The 26421-nt window shown below is 49.5% G+C and overlaps 1 long non-coding RNA gene across 11 annotated transcripts in view; it reads left to right on the plus strand.

Moving 5' to 3' along the window:
• LOC139361026 (uncharacterized) overlaps window positions 1-26421 on the plus strand; it is a 570651-nt gene that overhangs the window by 83495 nt on the left and 460735 nt on the right. For 10 of the 11 annotated variants that reach the window (XR_011618603.1, XR_011618602.1, XR_011618605.1 and 7 more), the window contains exons 2-3: window positions 6026-6275; window positions 7643-7791. This is a non-coding gene — a long non-coding RNA (uncharacterized lncRNA). The remainder of the gene's footprint in view (window positions 1-6025; window positions 6276-7642; window positions 7792-26421) is intronic. The other variant, XR_011618604.1, reaches the window with a different exon arrangement.

Here is a 26421-nt window from a genome sequence, read left to right on the forward strand (position 1 = left end):
GGGAGCAGATGCTCAGTGTGGGCATTAGTCACTTAGCCTTTCCAGAGCCGAGGAACAGCTCGCTGTGGTGGTTTTTGAAACTTGTATTTTGAGTCAGTTTGTCCCACTTGACTCGAAGTTGCCGCTCAATTTCAGACCTTTGCCTCCACCGTGCGCTCGTTTTCTTGTCCCCTGATAACTGCCTCGGTTGCCTCAGCCTGACATTCGAGCCTTGTCGTTCATGGACACAGGCTCCGTGGTGGGGCAAAGGCCGCGACTCCGGCTTGCACAGTTCCGTGCCTCTCACCATGGTTTATCACATCACTCCCGGGATCTCCTGTTTAGAGGAAGAGTGTCCCTTTCCTGCAGGCCCTGTGTGGTGTGGAAACCACCCCTACCTACCTTTCTCCTCTTTGAACTGTACCGTGAAGCTATTTCTGTTCTAGTCAACCGTCAGAATTTAAGGAACAGTGATTCATGTAACTTATCACACGCTTCTCAGCAGTTCTTTATGAATTTCATTCTGTTGTGAAATTATTGCAGTTTTCATGGCTATGCTGGTCTCACGTTGTGGCCCTTGGTAACTACCTTGAAATGAATTGCCTTCCCCATTGTGTGTTAAGGTTGTGCCTGGGAGCTGTTGAGGCCTCACCTTGGGGAGGTGGCTTTGCTCTCCTGACAAGAGGAAGAATCTTATTTAGAGCATTTCTAATGTGGTTTTTGCTTCCAGACAGAATTACTTTTTTCACAGAGACGGCCACTAAAGTCATAAATTATGCTCAGGATGGACACACGGGTCAGCTGACAGAGTGGAGTCCAGAACAGACCCAAAGACGCAAAAGCAGTTCAGTAGAATTTGAGTCTTTTCAACAAATGGTGCTGGAATTATGGGAGAGCTGTATGCAAAAGAGTGAAAACAGGGAGAAATTCCTGTATGAAAATTAAGGTGGACCATAGCCCTGAATGTAAAATACCAAATTACAAAACCTGTAGAAGAAATGGAAATTGTCAAGACCTAGGGCGAGAGCTCTTAACCATGATACCATGATCCATAATCAAGGAAGAAAACAAGTAAGTAAGACTCATCAAAATTAAACTTCTAATATAAAAGACACCCCTAGGGAATTGAAGAGACACATTTTCGATAGATGGGGATAAGATGTCTATGAACCATGCAGCCGGCAAAGGACTCGTATCCAGAATGCACAGGACTCCCACGGCTCATGACAGAGAACAAACCACCTGACTTAAAAGCGGGAAGAGACCTGAACAGATGCTTCACTGAGAAGGATGGGAGGATGGCCTGAAAGCATCTGAAATGACCTTCAGCGTGACTGGTTGCACCGAGATGTGCACCAAAGCCACAGCGAATTTGTTCACACCCCTGCTGGAGCGCCTGACTAAGGTCTTCCGACAGCCCCAGGTGCTGGTGAGGACAGGCAGTAGAGACTCCTGTGCGATGCTGGGGTTCAGCACGGTGCAGACAACTTGGAGGTTTCTTATAAAACTGAACTCACACAAACGTGGGGCCCGGTGACCCCACTCCTGGGTATTTACCCTAGAGAAACAGAAGCTGATGTTTAAGAAAAATTGTGCCCAGATGTTAATAGCGCTGTCTGTAGTTGCCCAAAACAGGTTACAATGTGCTACAGCCATACGTGGAATAATAAACATCCAGCAGCCCCGAGGCCTGGCTGTTGATCACAGGACACCCTGGGTGCACCTCCAAGCACGATGCCCAGGAAATCGTGATTTTGCGAGTGTTTTGCCACAACACTTGCAAAAGATAGACTCGGAGGATGGGAGAACACAGAGACGGTGGTTGCTGGGAATGGGACGGTATGCTTATGAGGCCCCGTGAGTGGGTTTGGGGCTGCTGGACTCTTCTGCTTGTGTGATGGTGATTATGGGAATATTTGTGCCGAAATTCACAGAACTGAACACTGTCCGCTTTACAGTAATTTTTAAAAAGAGTTAATATGCTCATTTTCAGTACTGTTTTTAATGGAAGATGGAGTTTGCAGACAATTCGTTAGGGCAAGCCTGTCTCAGGAGTTTGCAGACGATTCGTTAGGGGCTTGTCTCAGGGCCCTTGGTTTGGGTTGAGTTGGGCTGGGTTGGGTTGGGTTGGGTTGGGCTGGGATGGGTTGGGTTGGAAAAGCCTTCCCTATTGCAGGCAGTAGCATGGGGCATGGAAAGGATATCGCCAAGGAAACACGTAGAATCCTTTGAGGAAGCATGTGTATTTCTAACTTGCTATAAGATAGAATTGGAATTTGTAATGGTTTTGTTTTCTAGAGTCTTGGTAGAATAGGGAAGACAGTGTAATAAAAGCTAATTTTGAAATGAAGAATTTTAAAGATTTTCAACAGAAATAACTCTAGGAAGTCACCCTGGAAATGTTTTTAAAGATGTTCATTAGCAATAGCTCTAGGAAGAGTCACCCTGGAGTTGCTTCTTGAGCATTGCTTTTCTGGCTGTATCTTCCGACTTTCATTTTTAAGTTTTGCTGTGAGTTGGGGATGTGTGGGAATAGCCATTCCCAGGTGTTGGGTAGGAGTGGCCCTGCAGGAGGGTGCATGTGCCCCAAGGCCTGGGGCACTGTTTCAACCTAGCATGGAACATAGGAACTCTTGTCAGTGGCTGGAGTAAGAGTACCCGCCTGGAAGGCTGGGGAGCCCTGGGGTGGTCTGGGTACTGTCCTCCCTGCCTGCAGGATAGCAGCTGGAGGAGCTTGAAGGCTGCCTGCCTCATGGCTGTCAGCGCAGCAGCCCTTCCTGGCCCTGGAGCAAGCTTTTGGTCCATGAGTCTCTGCACCGGGACTTGCCTCGTGGGACCTCTGCCACTGTCTTGAGGGCCCTGGTGCCCAAGCCTCAGGCAGCTGCGACCCCAGATTCGGTTGCTTTCCCTGCCATCTCATTCCAGCACGAGTGCTCACCCCACTCAATGCAGAGCCTCAGGTTCCCTCAAGATCCCCAGAGATGGAATCTCCCAATTTAACAAGATAGTTGGTGACAAGATTTGAGCGGCACTGATTTAACTCAGCTCCCAGAGTTTAAGTTCTCAAGACACAGTCCTGCTCCTTCCCTGGCCTCATCCTGTGTAGCTGGTGTGGATGCGGGGTTTCTGGAGGGTGGGGCTGAGGCAGGTCAGCAGCAGGGGGATGGCTCATTATCGATCGCTCAATGCCTTGAGGATAACTAGGATTAATGACCTTTATAGGGTTGTAGGTTTGGGGTATATACACACATACTTATATATATATGTATGTATATATATATACACACATACATATATATATGTATGTGTATATATATACACACACATACATACATATATATATACACACACATACATATATATATATATATTTTAAACGAATTGGCTTTCACGTGGGGCAGCCTACAGCAGTGTGGCCTCACCAGGTGCCCAGCAAAACACCTGCTGACACTGTTACTGTGTGTGTTCCCGTCATCCCATGAGGTGGACACGGTTATCACCACATTTTTCTGACATGAAACTTGGAGAGGAGAGGGTTTAGGAAACTCCTGAAGCCACATTGTCAGCGGGACCCGGGTGGTCTGGCCTTAGATCCTGCACTGTTTGCCCCTCGCCACGCTGTCAGCAGACCTGGGTGGTCTGGCCTTAGAACTCCCGCTGACCGCCCCTCCCTGCCACGTTGTGGGGTTTTTCCTGCTTCTGGGCAGCATTTGATAGCTTGTGAAACAAGACCAAGACTTGCTATGAGTGGATATGCCATTATCTGAGCTCCAGAACCTTTCCTGGACCTGGCATTGCCGACGTCACATAAGGGGAGGTAAAAACGTTTTCTTTGTGGTCATTGGGGCTCCTGAAATGGTGTTTTTCCCAGTGAGAACTGACTCATAAAAATCTGTTAACTCAATACTATGTGAACAGGAAGAGGTGTGTTGGGCTCTAGTTAAATGTCTCAGAGCCACAGAAGTAAATGAGGGCACCTTCCGAGCACAGCCTCCCGGAGGGGAGGCCAAGGACGTTTGCCTGGAGGGTTTGCCATGAAGCAGGACTCGGACAGGGCTAGTCTGCCTGGAGAGGCCTCTGCCATGATATAAGTTAGTTGAAGTAGTTGAGGGGTGGTGGCGTGAGGTCGGTGGTCCCCGAAAAAGCCCCTAGTAAGGCCGGTTTCCGTGGGATAGAAAACTACCGTTCAGTGGCTGTAATACTGGCTTCACGGGTCTGATGTACAATCCTGCACTTGGGTACTTGGATCCCAGCCAGGTCAGATGGTTGTATCTTGGAGCAGCGTTTGTGTCAGTAGAGAGCAGAGTGGTGGTTCCCAGAGGCTGGGAAAGGACAGAGGTGAGGCCCCTGAAGGATGCTGGTCTTCCTGGTTTAGGGGTTTGGGGCTCAGCCACCTTCCTGTGTCCGTGTAAATTATACCTAGGATGATTTTCGCTCGCCCCACTTTAGTGAAGCATTGGAGCTTCAGGATGTGCGTGCCCACGTCACCTGGGCCGTGATCCTGGAGTTGGGTGAGACTGATTCCCGGGTTTATAGAATTACTCTGGGATTATTAAAAACAGAAGCACTTGAGGCATTCATAATGCTATTTCCTGAACGTAATTTATGTGCAGTTCTTCAGAAACATTTCTCTGAGGAAGCATCTATAATTTTTGTTTTCTGCCACTCAGTGCTAGAAAGAATTGTGCAACACTCAAGTGAGTGGCATTATTCCCCTCCCTCCACCATGCAAGCAAGATTAAAGGTACCTCTGGCCCCCTTCAGTCTTCTCACCTGCAGGGCGCCTGGCGTGGCAGTGTGCTGCCTTCCGTCTTCTTTTTGGGGAGAATTAGTTGTTTTTGTGTGTACTGCTCAGCTCAGCCTGGTGCGGTTGTGTGGGTGAGGAGCTTGGTTGCTAGGTGACCCTCCCAGGCCTGCCTCCCACCTCCCTAGGCCTTGTTCTAAACTGACAGATAACCAGTGTGTTTTGGAAGAGGAGAGCAGCAGGGCAGGAGAGAGTTTATTCAGACTTTCTCCTTGCTCTGATGTTTGAGCCCTCATCCAGCCTGGGCCCTTCTACAGAGCTGCCTTTGTGTGTTGCAAACCACTCCCTCCCAGTAACCGTGCTTTCAGAGGTTTGGAAATGTGAATTAACTCATCTTCAATTTAAAGTGAACTGTTAAATTTTCATGTTGAAACTGATGTATTTTATGGCCTTTATTAGATTTCTCTTGATTTTTTTTCCCCATATGAGACATTGCATCTTAAGGGAGACAGGCTGGTGTTGGCCCCCTTTCCTAAGGATGGAAGTGAATTCTGAAAGCCCTTTATGTAGGCAGCGAAATAATCAGGGAACCGTTATTATAGCTATGCCTGTCCATGTAAAGTGAGCACGACTCATAAGCAGGAAAAAAATGCAGCCCGGGGGCAAGGTGAGCCCTAATGCTGCCTGTGCCTAGCCTCCCTGCCATGAGGAACAGAAGTACAAGCTCAGGTGGTTGAGTCAGCCTCCAAGCCCAGCCTGCGCCCCCCTCACATCCCTCTGCATCTGCAGGGGCACAGGCCATGCTGCCACCCCTCGCTCAGTGCCAGGGCTGATGCATCAGGAACGGGGGTGCTGTCTGCCCCTTGCTCGGTGCCAGGGATGATCTGTCAGGATCCCTTGTGCTCATCTGGTCCTCACGTCTTCATCACCAGCCTCCTGCTGGTAACGGGCTTGTTATTACCTTGGTATGTGTTGTGGGGTGGTGCTCAGTCCTCCGAGGGAGGGAACTGGCCCTCAGCCGATTCACATTCAACAGGACCGGGGAATGGGTTCTTGTTCCATGTCCTGGATCCCAAGAAGCCCTTGTCCTGGATCCTGTAATGCCCGGGGTCTTCCTGAGAAACGCTGGTGCCACTGGAGCACAGCCCGGGCCCCTCCAGTTTCTCTGCTTTGTAACTGCACTTGTGTTTAGCAGGTCTTCCAGGACGTAGACGCTGCTTGGTGTGAGCCAGGTTTTGTGTGGAAAGAGGACAGGTCCGAGCCGACAACCAACCAGCCCAGAACCATCTTTTATGCTTCCAGATTCTGTGGCCAAAAACTTACCCGTGGACGTTGAGGGTGATGCATTTCTGCTCCAAGACGTCTGTGGACTCAGCTGGAGGGATGGAAAGGATGTGGAGCCTCTTCACTCCTGGCCTGGCCTTGGACCTGCTGTGCAGCCTCTCAGTGGCACCAGGGCCCCCTTGTGTCACAGCAGTCTCGGGTTCGTGGCACTGCCTCAGGATGTCCCAGGCTTCATGATGTCCAGGCTCCCCTGGCATGGCGACCTCAGGTGGGTGGCACTGCTCTGACGGACGTCCCAGGCTTCATGATGGTAGGGCCTCCTTGTGCCATGGTGGCCTCAGGATGGTGGCACTGCCCCAGGGTGTCCTAGGCTCCAAGGCCAGTGTTCCATCCAGCGAAGGGAAGTTGTACTGTAAGGTCTAGTCTCGGAAGGTTCCTGGGGTCCTATCCTTCAGAGTGGTCCTACACTCACCACAAATCAAGCCAGGGGAGGCCCTGCCAGAATTTGCAGCTGTGTTTCAGGTGGTTCCACAAGGCCTCTTTTATTTTGGCCTAGTCAGGTATATAATTCTTTTTCTCTTTGGTTTTATTGAGACAGGCAAAAAAAACCTTTTTGTTGCCCAGGCAGTGGTGTGAGCACAGCTTACTACAGTCTCAACCTCCCAGGCTCAAGCGATCCTCCTGCCTCAGTCTCCTGAGTAGCCAGGACCCACAGGCACATGTCCCACATGTCCCCATGCCTGACTTATTTTTGTATTTTTTGTAGAGATGGAATTTTGCAATGTTGCCCAGGCTGGACTCGAACTCCTGGACTTAAGCAGTCCAGCTGCCTCAGCCTCCCAAAGTACTGAGATCACAAGCATGAGCCACCGTGCCTGGCCAAGTGTGTTTCTAATTTCAAAATTAAGAGGACCACCAGCCAGTTAATTACGTCTCTTTTGGAGCATGCTGCTTATAGTACACCAGGAAAAATCATCCAGCACTTGGAAAGGGGGCTGGACAGACACTGCCCTTTGAGGTTGTCTGAGAAACCCCTGGGGTCTTTAACCATCTGGAGGGATGTACCATGTCAGACTCACTGTTGTCGACGGGCCGAAGCCCAGGTTTCATGAGGTTTTGTGTCGGCTTGTAGTACTTTCTCTGGCAGAGATGCGAGTGACTTCTGCTCAGTGAGAGGCTCAACTCAGAGACTTCATGGCCTGAGGGACGGCAGGCTGTTTGAGCTGATCGAGCAATCTCGCGCTACCCTTATTTTCTGAAACGCCTATGAGTGACTTCTCACATGGTCTTTGAAGCGGCTTCATGCCCGCGCTCCTTGGTAATGATCGAATGCTTTTTTTGACCCCTCGTCCCCTTTCTTTGGGATGTTCCGGTCTCAGTTCTCATGTGTTCTGCTTCTACGGGAATTTCTGAAGCTGCTGAATGTAGAAAGCACTGAGGAGGCTGTTCTCCCACCCCTGTGAGCCTTCCAGGCATCATCCTCTCCCCTTGGCGAGGTGGCGTCCATGGCACACCGAGGAGGCTGTGCTCCTGTCCCCCGTGAGCTTTCCAGGCGTCCTCCTCTCCCCTCCAAGGGGGACAGGAGGAACCTTTCAAACCCTTCTTAAACTTGTTTTCATGTCTTTGTTTTAACAGATTTCTTTGTATCTTCTCCCTTATCCAGAAGTGAGGGTGAACGCTGAGTTATTCACGGGAGTCAAGAAACCACACGCAGCCCAAAGTGACGTTTGTTTCCCTGAAATGATTTGTGTGTGTTCACCTTAAAATGCAACTCAGTAAAACAGGTGTGTTTTGAGAAATAACTTTAAATTACCCAGGTAAAAATGTGACAGTTAAATTTCATCATCTGTGCGGGTGTCCAGAGCCCCCTTCTGTGATTGCGTGTGAGTTTGTGACTTGTGGTTATTTTTGAAGAAAGAAAATCTGTTGCTGAGGACTTCAGAGGGTGTGCTGGGATTGTGTAGGGTGGACATCGGGGACTTCAGTGTGTGGCTTCCTTGAAGAGGTTCAAATTAAGGCTGAGAGTCCCTACTCCAAAATGCTCGAAACCTGAAACATTCCGAACTTCCTCATGACACTCGAAGGAAATACTCTTCGGAGCACTTTGGATTTCAGGCTGGGGATGCTCAACTGGAAAGTGAAACAGTGCAAGACCCTTCTGGCCCCAGGAGCTTGGATAAGGTCATGAAGGGGTCCTGTGCCGGGTGTCCCTGGAGTGTGAGGCAGCCTGGGCTCGCTGAACTGGTTTTTGTAGGAGCCACAGAAGGGAAAGAGGGTCAAAGTGGCCACGTCTGGCTCCTGAGAAGGCTGGACCAGAAGGAGGTGGGCACGGAGGGCAGCAGTTGAGTCCCCAGCGTCCGGGGCTCCTGTCCCTGGTGGAGTTGAGAGCCTCCTCTAGTTGTGGCCTCTCCCCTGTCAGCAGCCACTGAGGCCTGAAGGGAGCGGAGGGGGCTGAGGAGAGGAGGAAGGATAGGCCTGCTTCTGGAGAGGGCCAGCATCGGCCTGTGCTGGCCTCGTTTGTTACTCCTGCGTCCAGGGTGCACGGCCATGCCTCGTGGTGTAGCGGTTCCTGGAATGCACAGCGTTCTTGTCTGCAGTAACAGCTTTGTCTCCGACCCTTGGAGGCAAGTTACCTTTTTCCCCAGTGAAAAGAGGCAGAAAATCTTATAGAAATGCATTTGCTCTAATGTCTATTTTCCGATAAGACATGGTCGCTTAGGTTAAATCTTTGGGAGGTCAAGGCAGGAGGATCACTTGAGGCCAAGGGGTTCAAGACCAGCCTGGACAGCATAGCAAGACCACATCTGTATAACAGAAAAATTAGCTGAGTGTGGTGGTGCGTGCCTGTGGTCCCTGCTACTCTGGAGGCTGAGGTGGGAAGATCACTTAAGGTTACAGTGAGCTGCGATTGCTCCACTATACTCCAATCTTGGTGACAGAGCCAAGACCCTGTCTCAGAAAGAAAAGTTAAAAAAAAAAATCCAGAAATGTCATTTTCTTCTTAAATCATCCGAAAAGAAAAATCGTTTTTTTCTAAGAATGTAAAGGGAAACTGATACGATTCTTTCCTTGCATTGTTTCTCCTTTTCAAATATTTACAGTAGTCCGTCCACATCGTCTCTCAATCTCATTACAAAGCAGCAGGTGTCTTTGAGGTTAGTGGTGTTTCTCTGTGTCGCACCTTGGAGAACAGCCAGCATGAAACCTCTTACCACAATCGTGCGCATCGTTTGTAGTCCCAATTAAAATCCTCTCCAGAGATGCCTGTGCTGCTTATTATAGCAGAACTTTGGTTGTGCTGAAATGTGCATTCAGCTAATGGTTTTAAGTTCATATCTGAGATGATGTTGTATAATTCATGAAGCATGTGGGATCAGTAATGATTGAAGATAATTCTGGCTGATGTCATTTAGAGGATATTTTTCACTTCAAGTTAAAGTTTCCTTCGCGATAGTCATTTTGGGATTCATTTAACTATGTGCTTTATTTCATAGCTCAAATTTTCATTTGTCATTTCATAACATAGGATTTTGAAAGCAGATTTGGAAAATATTTCTAACAAAATGTTTGCTTATGACGTCCTAAGGAACAGCACTCAGAATTGCTACTAACTGTGGTACATTTTAAGGCTGATGATAGAAGTCACTTGAACGGGAAGTGGTGCTTTGTGAGGCAGATGGGGTTTGAACCCTGGCCCTCCTGATACACCAGTCCTGACCCTGGCCTTCTCTCCTCTCCACTGGGAGATGAGAAGGTGCCAGCATCCACCTCACAGGCCGTCCTGAGAACCTGGGACTAAGGGCTTGTGTTCCTCTTGCAGGTGGTGCAGATGTGGGGGCTTCAGGATATACACACTGCAGGCTGCCAGTGTCGGGGTAATCCAGTTTTAGTCATAAAGGTGGGATTTACTTTGCTCCCCTGCTGACCAGGTGCGGTGCCGCTGTTGTAGCAGGTGTGTGGATCCTCTTGGGTGGTCCTCAGGTGGAGAAGGAGTCACTGATTCGTATTCCCAGTGTTAGATGTGAGGGGACCATGGACCTCATGTGTTCAGAGGGGAGGAGTAAAAAGCTTCCCTTGTAATTCCAAGACTGTCTATCCCAGGAATGCCAAACCACTGGCTTTCACCTGACACTGTCGTAGGTGACACTGTATGGAAATGAGGACTCATATTTCGCATACCTGAGCCAGTACCTGTCTCTCTCCAGGGCCGTGGCCGAGCCCTCTTGATTTCTCTGGGTTGCCAGCCTGGGGATCTGTAAGCCCAGTGACGTCTCCGGTCTCGGCCCCCGCTCCCCGTGGGGACAGGAGGTGGCTTCAGGAGGCTGGTGATGAATGCCTGAATGAAGCCGACTTGTGACTGCAGTTCTGTCTAAGGGCCTCCCCGGGTGTTAGATGTCAGTAAATGACACCTGTGTGTGGATCTCATGTGCTGAGAGAAACAGTGGGGGAAATCAAAGCTTGTGGAGTCTGCAGGTTCTGGACTTGGGGGTGTGTGCACCTGTGTACTTGGTGAGGGGTGTGATGTCTGGAATGAGTGTGCACGTGTGTCACGTTTGTGCATGTGTGGTGAGTGTATTTAGCAGGCGTGGGTGGAGTGAGCATGTTCATGTGTGTCGTATGTATTTGAGGGTATGTGTGGAGTGTGTACATGCATCACATTTGGTGAGGGTATTTGAGGGTGTATATGGAGTGCATACATGCGTTTGCGTGTATAGTATTGGGTGAAGGGGTGGCATGTGTGGAGTAAGCATGCACACGTGTGTGCTGTGTGTGGGGTTTCTACGTGGTCCTCCCCTGAGCCTGCTCCTGGGCCCTGCTGTCCTGGCAGCTTTACAATTTGGTGTGTCTTTGATTCCGGAAGATTCTGGAACCAAATTCTGAAGCTGTGATCACAAACTTGCAGCCTTGGAGGACGCTGGCCCATGGAGCTGGCACGAGGATCTCTGTGCTGGCCTCTCCCTGGGCTCTGTCCACAGAAGAGCATGTCCGATGATTGAGCTGTGCGGGTCTGTGGCTCCCCAGGCTCCAGTCAGCCCTCGGTTCTGCCTCGCGTCTGTTTTTCTTGCTGAGGGGCTCCGGGAAGTGGTGCCTGGGATGGCGTTTTCACCCTGGGGTTGCTTTCCCAGCTGCCCAGGTGCTGGCTGTCTGAGGCCTGCTGCCATCCTGGTGGACGGGGATGTCGCGGGGGCATTCCTGAGCACCTGCGGGAAGGCAGGGTTAGGAAGTGCCAGAGGTGAGTGGCTTCCTCCCACACTTGATTTTCTGGAAAGTTCTGGGTCTCATATTTTTCCCCAAGGGAAGTTAGAAACTGAGTTTCTCTTTAGGGGAACGTCTTTGCAGCGTCTGTTGTTTGAATGTTCTCCAGGTGTGGAATACTCGGGGCCGTGTGTGTTTGGGAACATCCGTGTCCTAAGCGAATTCAGTAGGGAATGGAGAGAGGCCTCCTGTCAGCTTGGCCTCTGTTTCCTGCTTGTTGAGAGTTGACAGCTGCTGGTATCCCAGGGAGAGTAAAACACTGGGCGGTGTGGGATGGAAACGTTCACTCTGACAAGGTCAGTGGGAAAGCATCTAAACAAACGTCGCTGTTCTTCAGGCTTCTGGGGGTCGAGCTTGTTTTGTGGTGTTGAGGGAAAGCTACGCTTGTTCCTGTTCCTCACCATTTGAATGGTGTCCAGGGCTCGTTCCTCTGGAGAAGTGATGCACGTGAGTGGGGGTCAAGTCGCAGGCTCCGAGGTTATTTGGAATCTGTCAACTGATTTCCTGAACACACAGGTGCTTGGTAAAGATATTCCTGATTAGCTAAAACATTTCAACAGGACGTGATAGCTGGTGGTTGTTTAGAGACTATCACATTTTTCCTGTTACTTTTTAAATGCCTGTTGAATCAGGGGGGATTCCCATACTTTTCTTTTCCTGTCTGCATACTTGATATTTTGTTTATTGTTTTTTATGTGGGTGTGCAGTTAACAGGATTTGGAAGCAGTCTCAGCCCTGGGGAGACTTCAGGGCCACCTCAGTCAGTGCTTAAGGGAGGCAGGGATTTGGGGGCTACCTCCTCCATAGGACGGACACCAAGGGCCAGAGGTCAGCAATCTCAGTGAGGTCACAAAGACGGGCACACCCAGCACCCTGGCCCATGTGCCTCTCCTTCACGTTTGTCTCTGCTCAAACTGCTCTCCTGGGTCATCACGGGTGATCTCTAGGCGCGTGCTTGCTTCTTGCAGAAGTGGTGTCTGGCTGTGGTCAGTGTGGGCCCTCAGGACTCCCATGTTTTTGGCTCACATCAATATTGGGCAGTGGTATATGTTTGTTTTGGAGTGGTAGATCGGGTGGATTTTGGCTTTACCAACTCATTTAATACCTGTTCTCCTAGGTATAATACCTGTTCGTAAGCCGCATGTTTTCCTAGGTGCTGGGGCCCTATCATAAGCCGCATGTTTTCCTAGATGCTGGGGCCCTATCATAAGCCGCGTGTTCTCCTAGGCGCTGGGACCCTATCATAAGCTGTGTGTTCTCCTAGGCGCTGAGACCCTATCGTAAACTGTACTTGAGGGATCTCGGAGGTGCTCCTTATGAGGATCCGATGCCTGACCTGAGGTGGAAGAGTTGCAATTCAAAACCAGCCCCCCGAAAAATTGTCTTCCATGAAACCCATCCCTGGTGCCAGAAAGGCTGGGGGACAGCTGGCCTAACGCGGGCTAAGATGTCAGTAGATTTTTGGACTCGGGCCTCAGTTGAAGAGGATTAGATTTTGAAAGGTGGGGATTGAAGGCTTCTAAAGGGCAGGTTTCATCTCCAGTGGGGCCTCGGCAGAACTGGCTAGAACTGACCCAGAAGCTGACAACTAGTCAGGCTGGCTCACTACCTGTGTCCTGTGTGTGCAGCCTTGCTGTTTATTCAATTGTCTCGTGGTGATGTGGGTTCCATCCACAGCCTCAGAGTAGTGGAACCCATTACTTCAAGGCTGATCTTATTTAACTTTATCAAAAAGACATGAAAATCATTTAGTATAAATCTTCCAGATACCTGTATCCTTTCTTTTCCCAGAGGCTTTTAAGTATTGCAACTTAAAAATCTTCAAAAATAACTTTAAAGGATAACCTCTAAGTACATTTTTGATGAGCACCCTTGACAGTTTTAATATGTGAAGTAAATTCCCTTGACTTTTGTATTCCTAGAAACTCGTTCATGTTTGCAGAAGACTTTGTATTTTGTCAACAGTGGCCACTGTTCGGTGACCATCATACCTGCCGTGGTCTCATTTAGAAAGTTGGATGTGGATGTATTAGCTTTTCAGACACAAAAACACATGGGCTCTTTGATTTTGGTTTTGAATTTTTTGGGTTTTTTTTTCCCCCAGCTGAATTCAAGAAAGGGAAACAAGCAGATAGAGTAAGTACCAGAAAGAGTCTAAGTGGTTGGGTGGGGGATCCTACTATGGTGCTGGGTTGTGTTCTGCCAGATATCACTCCTCAAAAAGCTGACCCTGAAAGGGCTGGCATTGCCCTCACCCTGTGACATTTGTCTGTCTCACCAGAAAATGAAGAATCTGCCAGAGTACTGTGAGTCAAATTCAGTCAGAACTCGATTAAATAAGAGGCTTTGTCTCAAAGACCAAAACATAAGGAGATATTTTTAAGTTTTTTTTTTCTTTTTTTTTGAGACGGAGTCTCGCTCTGTCACCCAGGCTGGAGTGCAGTGGTGTGATTTCGGCTCACTGCAAACTCTGCCTCCCTGCTTCACTCCATTCTCCTGCCTCAGCCTCCCGAGTAGCTGGGACTACAGGTGCCCGCTACCACGCCTGGCTAATTTTTTGTATTTTTGGTAGAGTCGGAGGTTTCACCGTGTTAGCCAGGGTGGTCTCGATCGCCTGACCTTGTGATCCACCTGCCGCCTCTTCCCAACGTGCTGGATTACAAGCGTGAGCCGCCACACCCGGCCGAAAACATGTTTCTTTACTGCCTCAGTCCTCAGTTGGGTAGTCTGTTCTTTGTTGTTGAAAGGCGCGCTCTGCGAGATGGGAATCTTCCGGTTGCTTACTTAGGGAATCCTGCCGGCTGTCATTTACTGGAGAGCGCAGTTTCCTGGCTGCCCTGGTCTTTGAGGGGAGGGAGACTGAGGGGTCATTTTCCCACCTGGACCAACGTGTTTATTAAACCTGGCTTGTGGATCATTTGGATCTTTTTATGAAGGAAAAGCCACATCTGTGACTTTCAGATGAGTGGAAGTCATGTTAAATATATATATATATATATGCTACTATGGAGAAGTTTTGTCTTTGTGACCTGTGAATACAGTCACTGGAGAGCAGAATGTTCACGCCGTAGGTGCTTACAGTGTGCATGCAGGGTCACATTCTTCACTAGTATTACGTTAAAAAGTGACAAATAAGAGAAAAATATTTTCCTCATTACAACCTCGGTAAGAAGCTGGCAGTACTCTTGTTTTTGGAGGGGTGTGAAGGGAATATTGAGAAAGTATCATCAACGTTAGACTCGCCCACTCTGCAAATCCTGTGCCAGCTCGAGTGAGGACCCCGTGATGGAAAGATGCACCCCTCTGCCCGGAAGAAGTTGAATCTTTGTGGCGCTCAGGATGCCTGGTTCATCTCTATACAAAGGCAGAGTGTGAAACGCTGTGGAGACTGAGAGAAGAGATGTGGTTAGCAAGTATGAGTGAGAAGTTTGGGGCTTGTTAGCACCTGGCGTGTGTGCAGCAAGCTTTGCTATCTGCACACGTGTGATCCTTGGAACACTGGTGTGTGGAGCCGTGAGGCTGTCGAGGGCCCCAGCCCCCGGCAGGCTGAGGAATCCCCTGTTACCACCAGGATAACCGTGATTGAAGGCTGTCACTCAATCCCAAGTCCCAGAAGGGGCTCCTTTCAGAGAGGAAAACACCCCTGGAGCCTCGGGCAGAATTCAGTGATTTTTCATATAATGTTGCTCAGATTTCGCAAACATGAAACCAAGAACATATTTCAGAATGCTTATGGTCCTTTTGTAACCATGGAAACAAAGTAATTTGCAGTCGATGGACAGTTTGAGGAAGCTGAACTACCTACATCATGAGCACGGCGCTCTCCCTACCACCCTGGGCCTTGCTCCGGTTTGCTGGGAAGGCTTTGCAGGGCCTCTTGGATGGGATTCTTCTCCCATGTCCCATGTTGCTACCCCTGGTCACAGCCATACTGCTGGGCACCTGCGCCGTGAGGACACTGAGTGGACACGGAGCGGCGGGGCAGCAGTTGGTCATGAGGTGGCATCCACATGGTCCAAAACAGGTTTCTGTTCATTAAGAATGATCGTTGCAATAAAAACAGAGTGAAAGAAAACCCTCTACTGACCTGAGAATGCGTCAGCTCAGTTGGGTGGGGAAGTGCAGTGAGGAAGGTGAAGACTGAAAGGAAATGAAGGAGGGAGAGGAAAGGAGAGAAGGGAAGTGAAAGGGGGAGGGAGGATGGGAGTGAAGAGGGAGATGGAGGAGGAAGAAGAGAGAGGGTGGTGGGCAGGAGCCTGGCAAATGAGTCCCAGAGCCGGTTCCTGACCGTCGTGGGTGCGTCCGAGCTGATCTTCCAGAAGAGGTGGCCTGGGAGGGCTGACCCTTAGGAAGTGAGGGCCGGGGGGAGCTGATGTTTTGGCCCTCAGCGGGGCTGTTGCTGACCTGAGATGCAGTCGATGGTTTTCCCGAAGAGGTCGTCTGCGCAGTCACCGTTTGCTGCCAGGTTGGAGAGAGAAGTGCTCCCCATGGGTTCTTTCTATTTTATGGATTTTTCCCAGTTTAGCTGAGCAGCCTGTCAGTGGAAATGTCAGGGATTACTAACATGTCTCCATTCTACAGAGCAGTCGGCCAGCTTCCGATCCTGTAGTTGTTGGGGGCACCACTCCCGTCCTGTCAGTGCTGGCCCAGCATGGAAGCTGCAGCCGGAGGCACTGGGAAAGCTGCAGCCGGAGGCACTGGGAAACCTGCGTGGCTCTTGCTGCCGGGATTCTGATGGGAGTCGTGCGCTGGAAAAGAGACGTCCTTTAGGCAGAGCCTGGTGAGGAGGGGGTGCTGCTGTTGCAGCAGTACATGGAATTTCAAATGACAAATGAAACAAGCTTTTAATTATGACCAGAGCTCTGGGCCCTGCTTTTCTTCAAATGGAAATGTTGTGCTGAAATGGAAATGAATTTGCTGTTAATTGGTTGCCTCATGCAAGATGGAATGCTGGGAACAAAGTAGAATGTGGACTTATCCACAGAGCTTCCTCCTCTCAGACTGTAATCAGTTGGATGATGATACACAGGAATACGTGAGAATTCATGTGAGAAAGGCGATGGATGCAGACCTGTGTGACCGGCAGGTGTAGGGGGAGGTTTGAGAGAAGCTTTTGGCTGAAGTGGTGTCAGGTGCAGGTGCTGAAGTGTGATGTCTGGCTGGATGGAAGAGCACACACCTCTGGGCTGCGGGAAACAGATAGAGGAGGAGGTGGGCACACGTGAGTCATGTCTTAGGAATGGTAGCAATTCAGGCAGACCCAGGATCAGGCTCCCACGGGGGAGGAGTGGACATCAGGACTCAGGGAGCATGGGGTGGGGGTCATGTCCAGGCCTCTGTGGAGCTCGCTGCTGTGTCAGCAGGGCCTTGTGCTTGCCCTCCTTAAAGCTTTCCCGATCCGTAAAACGGGCACGACAAAATCCACCTTGTGACACTGAAGCTTAAATGAGATGATCTACATGGTGTCTTCCTTCCCCTCCTGACACATCATAGACTCACAGCTATGGTAGCAGCGACAGACTGGATGGAATGCTGGAGCCACTTTGTGCCTGGTGAAGCTACATGGATTTTTGCAGTGCTGGAGACTGTCTCTGAAAGTCTTTGGTCATGGCAGTGGCAGCCTCGAGTGGCTCTTGGCATACTTGAGTCTGTGGAGTGCAAGGTTGACTGGAGCTCCGAGGCCATTGATACTATCCAGGGGTGAGCTGATGGGGCCCTAAAACATGGGGGAAGGCCGAGAGGACTTGGCTGCCAGAAGCATGCCAGAAGCATTGTAGATTTCTGGCTTCGAGAACTTGCTGACTTATGGATATAGGAAGGTAAACCCAGATGGCTCCAAAATTTTAAGTCCAGAAGAAAGGTGGGCGGGTACAATTGCTGATTAGGTCATGGTCGCCCTGTCCCTTTCTTTCTGGCCATCGTTTCTCCTCCCTCCCCCTGCCTTTGTGAGCTGGAGGGCCTGAGCCTGCACAGAGGTCTATGTCATGGTGACGATGACCTGCAGTAAGAAATCTCTCCACTTTATTTTGCAGCAGTAGTTAAATAAATTTAAGGAGTGATGGTGTAGTGGTATTTGTTTTGTTTTTGCTTTTTTTTTTTAAAGTATCATTTAACTGAAAGTTATTCCCAATTTCACTGATCACTTTGAGAGGCCGAAACATGCTTTGATTTGTTATTTTGTGTTTGAGCTAGTTTATTTTCTCACAGGAATGCCAATTGTTCTGTTGTCACACATCATTAAGTATCTCAAATTGTGTTACTATAATACTTAGCTGAATTATCTCCCTTATTTTGACGTTTAATAAACTAAAATCTGTGTGAAACACACAGGATGGTGCATCTCCGTTGAGGGTTGTTCAGAAGTGTGACTTTTCCTGGCATGCTTGAGAATCAGTGACATTATTTTATAGAAACACTTTGCAACTGACACCAAAGCTAGAAGCTCCTGTAAAGGGCAGGGTAGGTAACGTGTTATGCTTTATGGGTCACTGAAGTCTCTACATATATTTCTTTTATTAAAACTTCAAAGTGTAAAAATCACTTCTGGTTCCCTGGCCAAGGCTCGGTCGGGGATCATGGTTTGCAGACCCTTGACATCACCTTAGCTGAAAGCTGGTCTCCCATGCGGTGAGCAGGGGCCCACCTCATTGCTTCAGCCAGGAAGATGCTGCCATCATGCTGGAATTTACTTCAAACAAACTTGAAAGCTCTGGCACCGCTGCTTATTTCCATACTGTTGCAGGCTATCTAAAATACGGGAGATGCCTTGGTGTTTTGATTTTTTTACTCCTCTTGAACGGCTCTGAGATGGCTCATCGCGAGTTAGAGATTTGCAGAAATGATCAAGCAGAGCTGCAGTCATCTTGCAGATCAAGTGAAGTTTTTTCTGAAAGCTTGTTACAGGCTTAAATTTCTGACCCCTTTCCATCCACTGCTCTTGTATGATTGGCTTCTTTTTGCACCCATTTGGATCTGTGAAGCGTCTCCCCACCGTGGTAGAACTTTAGCTCTGATTTCATGTATGAGTCGGTATCCTCACTCCTCTTCTGCGAGGAGAAAGCGCTGCAGGTCCTGCGTGGTTTCCGTCCCCTCCCTGCACGCGGATGGATTGGGAGGTATTTGTGGTGTGTGAACGTGCTATCCCCAGAGGCTCCTGGTTCACTCCCCTGGACCGTACTCCTCCCTACTGCTATGGACTGCACTCCTCCCTCGTGGTTCATTCCTCGGACAGCATTCCTCCCTCCTCCTTCCTGGCTCACTCCCCTGGACCACACTCCTCCCTCCTGGCTCACTCCCCTGGACCACACTCTTCCCTCCTGGTTCACTCCCTGGGCCGAACTCCACCCTCCTCCCTCCTGTTTCACTCTCCTGTGTGCCCACTTCTCCCTCCTGATTCACTGCCCTGGGCCCCCACTCCTCCCTCCTGGTTCATTGCCCTGGGCCCCCGTTCCTCCCTCATAGTTCACTCCCCAGGGCCCCCACTCCTCCCTCATAGTTCACTCCCCAGGGCTCCCACTCCTCCCTACTCCCCTGGGCTGCATTCCTCCCTCCTGGTTCACTCCCCTGGGTCCCCACTCCTCCCTCTTGGGGGCGTGGTAGTTTCTGTTGTGCTTGTGCCAGCACGGTAAGGCTGAGTGGCAGCTCCAGGGCTGTGGCTGCTCACGCAGCTGTGGCATTAGTGCAGAGAACTGCGGAGATGCAGCTGCCCTTGCTGTGATGCTTCGAGTGTCATAGTCGATATGGGAAACTGTGTGGGATGTGGATGTCCCAGGAAGGGACAGGAGCCTCCCCGCAGCCTCTGTCAAACACTTCTCAGCCAGGTGTGGTGGCTCACGCCGGTAATCCCAGCGCTTTGGGAGGCCGGGGCGGGCGGATCACCTGAGGTCAGGAGTTGGAGACCAGTTTGGCCAATGTGGTAATTTTTGACGTATTAAGAATTAAGGAAAATGACTCACACTCGTTTGCCTTGCTTTTTAATTGACGATTGGTGTAGCCCAGTAGTGTGAACTTGTTAAGCAACCATTCTTACCGAAAGACTAATCTTTAAAAGTCTCTTCCTCTGGACACGTCTTTGGCTGCTGTAATCAAATGCAATGTAATCAGCACTGGTTAATGGCTTTCCTTGCTTGGCTAACAAATGCTCCGCAGAAACTTTGGTTTCTTGTTATTTTCATTTATAATTATGTTTTAAGCCTTCTATTTTTTCTAGCTTTCCTGCGAGTTGGGAATAACTGTGATGGGTGCTTAGTTTGGGATGTTGACATACACTGTATGCCCAGCTATTATGCCATTGTGTGAACACTGATTTGTCACTTTCTCATGAAGACTGATTTCACCTAGTTTGGTAAATTCTATTAATTTTAAGGAAGGGGGTATGCCGGGCGCGGTGGCTCAAGCCTGTAATCCCAGCACTTTGGGAGGCCGAGGCGGGCGGATCACGAGGTCAGGAGATCGAGACCATCCTGGCTAACACGGTGAAACCCCGTCTCTACTAAAAATACAAAAAGAAATTAGCCGGGCGTGGTGGCGGGCGCCTGTAGTCCCAGCTACTCCGGAGGCTGAGGCAGGAGAATGGCGTGAACCCGGGAGGCGGAGCTTGCAGTGAGCCGAGATCGCGCCACTGCACTCCAGTCTGGGCGACAGAGCGAGACTCCGTCTCAAAAAAAAAAAAAAAAAAAAAAAAAGGAAGGGGGTGGAATGCAACTGCTGTTAGGTGGCTTTTTTAAGGATCAAGGAAATGTTGCCATGATTATTACCATTACAGAAGGAACATAAAAACACGTGCTGCCTTCAGTCATGTAAGTCCGCATCTGTGACTGCAGAAAACGGCAGCCCCAAATCTTAAAATCGTGTGGATGCACCAAGCCCATCTGCAGGGCACCGTGGAGCAGACTGCATTAGCCGAAGTTGGCCCACAAGTCCTGAGGGATGGTGTCTGAGTTATGATAAGGCTCTGACTTGGGATTAAACAGGCCTCCAGATACTGTGATATTCTAAACAAAGACACGATACTGCCCTGGGAGCCCAGTGGGCACCTGTAGGCAGTGTAGGTGAGAAAAGGCTCCAAGGAAGATTCCTGCAGCTCAGCTAGAAGGATTCTGTAAGGCAGTAGACACATCAATGTTCACATAAGAGTGTTGAGCTATATTCGTTCCTTTTAAGCAGCCAGGCTTGTGCGTGTTTTTAGGGGCACTGACATGGCGCCCCTTCCACCCTCACTGCTGGTTGTGCCTGTTTGATGTTCCGGATTTCTGTGTTAAGTGTGTCCACTCTCCAAATGTATCTCTGTCTCTAGAATATTTTAGAGTAGACCATTTATTGGTTAAACGCTTGTTTTTAGTGAGGGAGAAATCTTTAAAACTGGCCATACAGACCCTGCTATAAATGTTGAACAATGGAGTGTGTAATGTTTAACACGTAGTGTTTAAAGTAGAAGACAGTTTAATTTAGAAATCCTGTTGGAATGCCAACTTAAATTACCACCATCCGTATGCATATGGAAAAGAATGAGAGTGAATGTGCAGAATTGGAATTTTGTCTATTTTGTAGAGATTCTGTAATGTATCAGGTAGAAGCCTCACTTCATGATTTAAATGCATGAAGCTGAAATTACAAAACTTGATGAAAACACGCCTTTGAATAGTGAGCCTTTATCCTCCTTGAAATAGTGATTCATTCACTAACACGTCCACCTGCAACTTTGTCAAACACATTTGTTGCACTAGTTCTCAAGTGGGCTCAGTTTTCCAGACAGGCAGATTATTACTGTTTAAACTTTGTCCTGATGATGTTGGTGAACAGGGAAAATCCTTTGACGTGGATCCTCTGTGTGTGTTACACATCAGACGCGGCCTGCCCAACCCCTCTGCCTGTAACTGGGAACCTTGACTGTCGGGATCATTGTAGAGAACCTTGAGGAAAGCAAAACAAGCCTCTGGAGTAGCAAAAGATGTAGCTGATTTCATGCAGTAAAACTTGCACATTTTTCTTTAAAATGCATCCTTCGGAACATCAGCTTGCTGATTATCTTAGAATCGCTGTAGTCTGCTGACAGCAGTCGTGGGAACAGGTGCATGGCCCGGCTGATGCAGGAGGGTCTCAGAGCGGAACCACACTGCTGACACCGAAGGAGGGGCTGGAGCGATCACGCTCGTGACTCATGCAGATGACCTTGGCTGACCTCCAGAAGAGGAAGTGTCAGTATCCAAGGAGGAAAAAGTGTATTAATTTCATGAGTGTTTGCCTTCACAATGGCTAATACCCTGAGTTTGTGGCACCTGCTGTCTCCAGAATGAGGAGTCTTCCCTTCCTGGCAGACAAGCTCTTGATGGGAACAGGAGCTGTGGCTGCTGGATTGAAGAGGTTTCCTTCTTGGGGAGGTGGCCTTCGAGCCTGACTCGAAGGAAGCTGTGACTGGCGGGAAAGGGCGTTGGAGACAGTGTATTTACCAGGAGGGTCAGTGACTGAGAACCATCCTGTTCCGAGTATTGCCATTCTGGTTCTAGAGTAAACTTGGGGAGAAGCAACAGCCAAAAGCCTCGAGGAATATTCTGTGATGTTGATGACATTTGGCAGATTTGTTGCTGAGACTCTGAAATGATAAGCCCTGGAGGTGCAGGTCTATCAGGCCATGCGACATGGGACAGCTGCTGCTTCAGGGATTGGAGTCCCCGTGCCAGAGGCTCAGTCCTGCAGAGACTTTTGCACAGTGGGCAACTGCTGCCTCCGGTTGATTGTGAGTCCCCCAGATGAATACCCGTGAAAGGTACCATGTCAGCAAAGACCCAAACTCTGTGAAGCATTTCGAGATTTATTCTGAGCCAAATGAGTTACCATGGCCCTTGATACTGCCCTCAGGAGATCCTAAGAATGTATTCCCAAGGTGGTCAGAGCCCAGCCTGGTTTTATAGCTTTTAGGGAGACATGAGACAATCAATCAAATAAATGTAAGATGTACATTGGTTTGGTCTGGAACTGTGGGACAACTGGAAGCAGGGGTGTCCAGGTCATAGGTAGATTCGAAAATTTCCTGATTGACAGTTGGTCGAGAGAGTTGTCAGATAAGGGGTTGTGGAGACCAAGGCTTTGTCATGTGGAGGGAATCCTCCAGGTAACTTCGGAGAGAATAGATTGTAAATGTTTCCCATCAGACTAAGAGTCTAAGTTCTGTCTAATTCCAGAAGGGAGGTGGGGTGATGAGGCAATTCCGACCCCCCAGCGATCATGGCCTGGACTAGTTTTTCAGATTAGCTATGGAATGCCCTTGTCAAAAGCAGGGGCTGTTCAGATGGCCAAAGGGGCTTCAAATTCTAATGTTTTTACAACCAGAAAGTGATTGTGTTTCTTCTGTGGATGAACAGCCAGTGTGGTAATTAATATTTTATTAGCAGATTAATTTGGAAGTCAATGTGTTTTCAAGTATGTTAATTATTAAGTCATCAACAAACAGAGAAGGGCTTGCTTTGAAACCAGCCTGAGACTCAAGAGGCTCATCAAAGAAAACGATGGACTTGGGAGAACTGATTCACGTGTTTACTGCGCCAAGTTTCAGGCATTATGAGAAGTCTGTGCTGATACATTTGTGACTTCAGAACTTAAATCTTGATGGACTCTTAAGAGTGAGGCTTTTTTTTTTCTTTTCTTTTTAAACGGTCAGTGTTTCTGTCTCCTGTGTTTTGTCTTCCAGCCGCTGAGCACTTTAGCCTTGTGTTCTTGTGGCCTTGTTCTCCGAATCACCCCCTTTGCTGCTCCTCTGTCCTGCCCGCCTTGATCGCGTCTTCTCCACCCCATGGGTTTTATCCCGAGGACTGCCCTCCACTGTGTGGAGTGGAGGATCAGTGGACACTGGCTTTACCGACTCATTTTCTGTGTAGCTCCCAGTTTCTCAAAATCATAATTGTCTTGGATTCCCTGTAAAACTGGGAGTCAGGCCTTGGGCGCAGTACTGGGGCAGGAGGGAGAGATGAGAACAGGAGGGATGGGTTTGTCAGGGGAACGAACCCCTTGCCGGATTCCTGTGTCTGTTTTAGGTTAAAGACGAATGTCCGGGTGGGTGGATGTCTCACCGGGTGTGGCTGGACCTCGCTGTGCTGAACCCTGAGCAGGGGCCCCAGCAGCTGCCTCCTGCCAGACCGGGGCAACAGGGCTGGGCTTTCACCTCTGGGGTGGGTTGTGAGGGCTTGTGCCAAGGTGGAAGTGTCTGCACCACCTGAGGGGCATGTGGGAAACTGGTCTGTGCTCCTTACCTGGGAGAAGCTGAGCTCACTTGGGCCAGAGCCTCTGGGGAGGTAGGAAGGCAGAGGCCTAGAATTCCTGTTTTCCCCAGACAGCAAGGAAGCTCAGTGTTGCACCTGCTCTGAGATGCTCTCAGCAGCCATATATAGTTGATTTTAACATGAGGGAAGGTGCCAATTAACCTGGCTCTGTAGGGAGCTTTGAGGAGTCCAGGCCTTGGGCCCCGGGCTTTTTAATGTGTTCCTTCCTGAACAAAAAGCAACAAAGATCCCTGTGGCTGATGCCGACTGCGTGGGGTAGGACATGCCGAGCTTGTGTGGGGCTTGCCCCTGAGTTTCCTTGGTGCTCCTCCCAGCCCCCATGGACACCAGCCGTTCCAGGCCGAGACTTTTCCTGTTTAGACCCTCGTTGGTGGTGTCTGCGATCCTGGATCGAGGGCCCAAGCACTTCTTTCATTATTATAAATGATTCACCCGAGATGCACGGCTGCCCCCAACATCTCACGAGCATGAGATACAGCCAGTGTCGCTGCCCCAAGCTCATAATTCTAGTGGAAAGGGGAAATTTTACTTTTAATGTGCTCGTGTGACTCAGATGCAAATATTCAATTCCCGTTAAACTTTCAAGACCCTGAAAACCTCTGAGATTCCTTGGAAGCCGTTCCTTGGCCCCACGACTAACTCCTGTGGAAGGAGGCTGGGGTGGTCTGCGTGGTCTGGGGTCCTGCTGTGTTCTCCAGGATTCCTTAGGTTTCATCATTAGTCCCAGCTCTTCAGCAGGTGGACTTGATTGACTCTGACATTTCCATTATGTTGTTCTTGTGTTGCCTCAGTTGACTTAGAATAGTCAGTATTTACCAGAAATAACTGATGGCGAGATGGGAATTATTGGTGATTCCCGGACATAGGCAGCCTGTATAGATAAGCGTGTTACACAGTGTCTGATTTCTGAGATGTTGGTCCAAACCTGCTCAGCAACACACTTTCAGGGGTAGATTCCTGTGCAGGAGAAGCTGCTTTTCCCCGAGACACGGTGGTGGCCCCTGCACTGGCATGGCAGGGTGGTTGTGTGACTGGGCAGGGCTGGACGTGCTGCTGTCCACCCCTGCACTGGGCGCCCGCCTCCGCCCCACATCTGTGTCGAGGGTGCCTACCTTTGTTCTCCCAGCTCGAACTCATAGAATTGTGTACCTTCCTTGACACATTCCTGCATAGAGATGATTAGATCTGGGGGCTGAAGCTCAATCTGACATGCATGTAGGTAAATTATTCATGTGAATGACTTGGGTCCTCCACGTTCAGGGTCAGGAGGCGCGAGGTGGGTTTGGAGACAGCTGCCTGGCCTCAGGAAGTTTCTCTCAGAGTCTGTTTCTTTCTCTAGCAAAGTAAATGCTGCCTACCTCACGGGGCTTGACACACGCTCAGTACTCAGATGCTGTCTGGTCTTTATTATAGTTAGTATTTGGGGAACAGCGTGGCTGGTAAGAAAATGCGTTATCTTTACAATTTATAGAATGTCATACAAGGCAAGCGTGAAACCGGGACTCTACCGTAATCTGAAGATGCTGGTGCTTACTCTTCTCCTTAAGCATTTTGTTGTAATTCTGGCGTGTGTCAGCCAAGTCATATGACGGCACCGCATGCGTGATGCCAGCTCAGTTACCTTGGAATGGGGAGCCTGAGGCTGCCAGGGAGCATCCCTCCTGCCTCCAGCCCTCGGCAGTTTGTCTGTCTCTCTATCCTTCCCTCTGTCCCTCCCTATCCCCCACTCCTCCTCACCACTCCTGCTCCCCTCCCTACCCCCCTCACTTACTCTACAACAGAGGCCCAGACTTTGACAAATCGCAGCTGGGCCTATTTATCGCTTGGTTGGGAAACCAGAGGGAAAGGGGCCCAATTACTACAAAAATAGAGAATTGAAATAGAATGTGAGCCACTTTTGCGTCTTGTTTTTTATTTTAATCTGAATATAAAAGGCAAGTGTCAACACAAAATCGGTGGTAACTGCGCCACACAGCTCCGAGTCTGCCTTGTCAGGCCTCCGTGGGTTCCCACACCCTGGCCTTCTCCATGAGCGTCTGGACACGCCGTGGCTGCGAAAGGAGCATTCAGTTATGGTCCTTTGAATGTTCCAGAGTCATGTTTAATAAAAATCTTCACGTTTACCCACAGCCAAGTCTTGATTTAATAAGAGGTACTGCAGGTCTCTGGGTGGGCCTGAGCCTCTGTTTTCGAAGCAGCCGCACCATCCGGGGGGCAGGTCCGTGTGGGCTGGCAGGCGGCCTGGTCCTTGGAGCACAGGGTGGGCCTGACCCAGTCCTGGCAGTGCGGGGCCTTGCAGTTCTAGAATGTAGTGATGCAACCTGTGGCATAAATAAAAAGCCTCATGTGCCCCCATGAGAAGCTGGGACTTCCCCTCAGTACTGTGGTGTGCTGTGTTTGTGATCGTGTAGATGTAAAAGGGTGAGGGAGATGCCTAAAAACCAGGATTCCAAAGACAGCCCTTCATGTCTGGTGCTTTCATGTGTGTATGCACACCTGTTTGACGCGTGCACACCTTCACTCGTACCCCTGTTTCATGCGTGTACACCTGTTCATGTGTGCATGCACCTGTTTCGCGTGTGTATGTGCCTGCGCATTCACCCTGTATTGCGTCATACGTTGTATTTTACAGATTTTTTTTTCCAGTTTGTATCGTGAGCTTGTAACGACTTTGTGAAGAAAAGAGGGGGCCCTGGCAGCCTTTGACTTTGAGAAACGTGATGTCACGGGAACAGATGAGACAGCCCGGGTGAGGCCGGGAGAGGCCATCGTGGCCTGGGAGTCCGTGCACATCCACTGTCTGTCGCTGTGTGACAAGTGACCCCAAAACCTAGGGGCTTAAGGCAACGTATGTGTACGACTGTACAGCTTCTTCAGGTTGCA

This window comes from Macaca nemestrina (genome assembly GCF_043159975.1).
Source record: "Macaca nemestrina isolate mMacNem1 chromosome 4 unlocalized genomic scaffold, mMacNem.hap1 SUPER_4_unloc_1, whole genome shotgun sequence".
Lineage (NCBI taxonomy): Eukaryota > Metazoa > Chordata > Mammalia > Primates > Cercopithecidae > Macaca > Macaca nemestrina.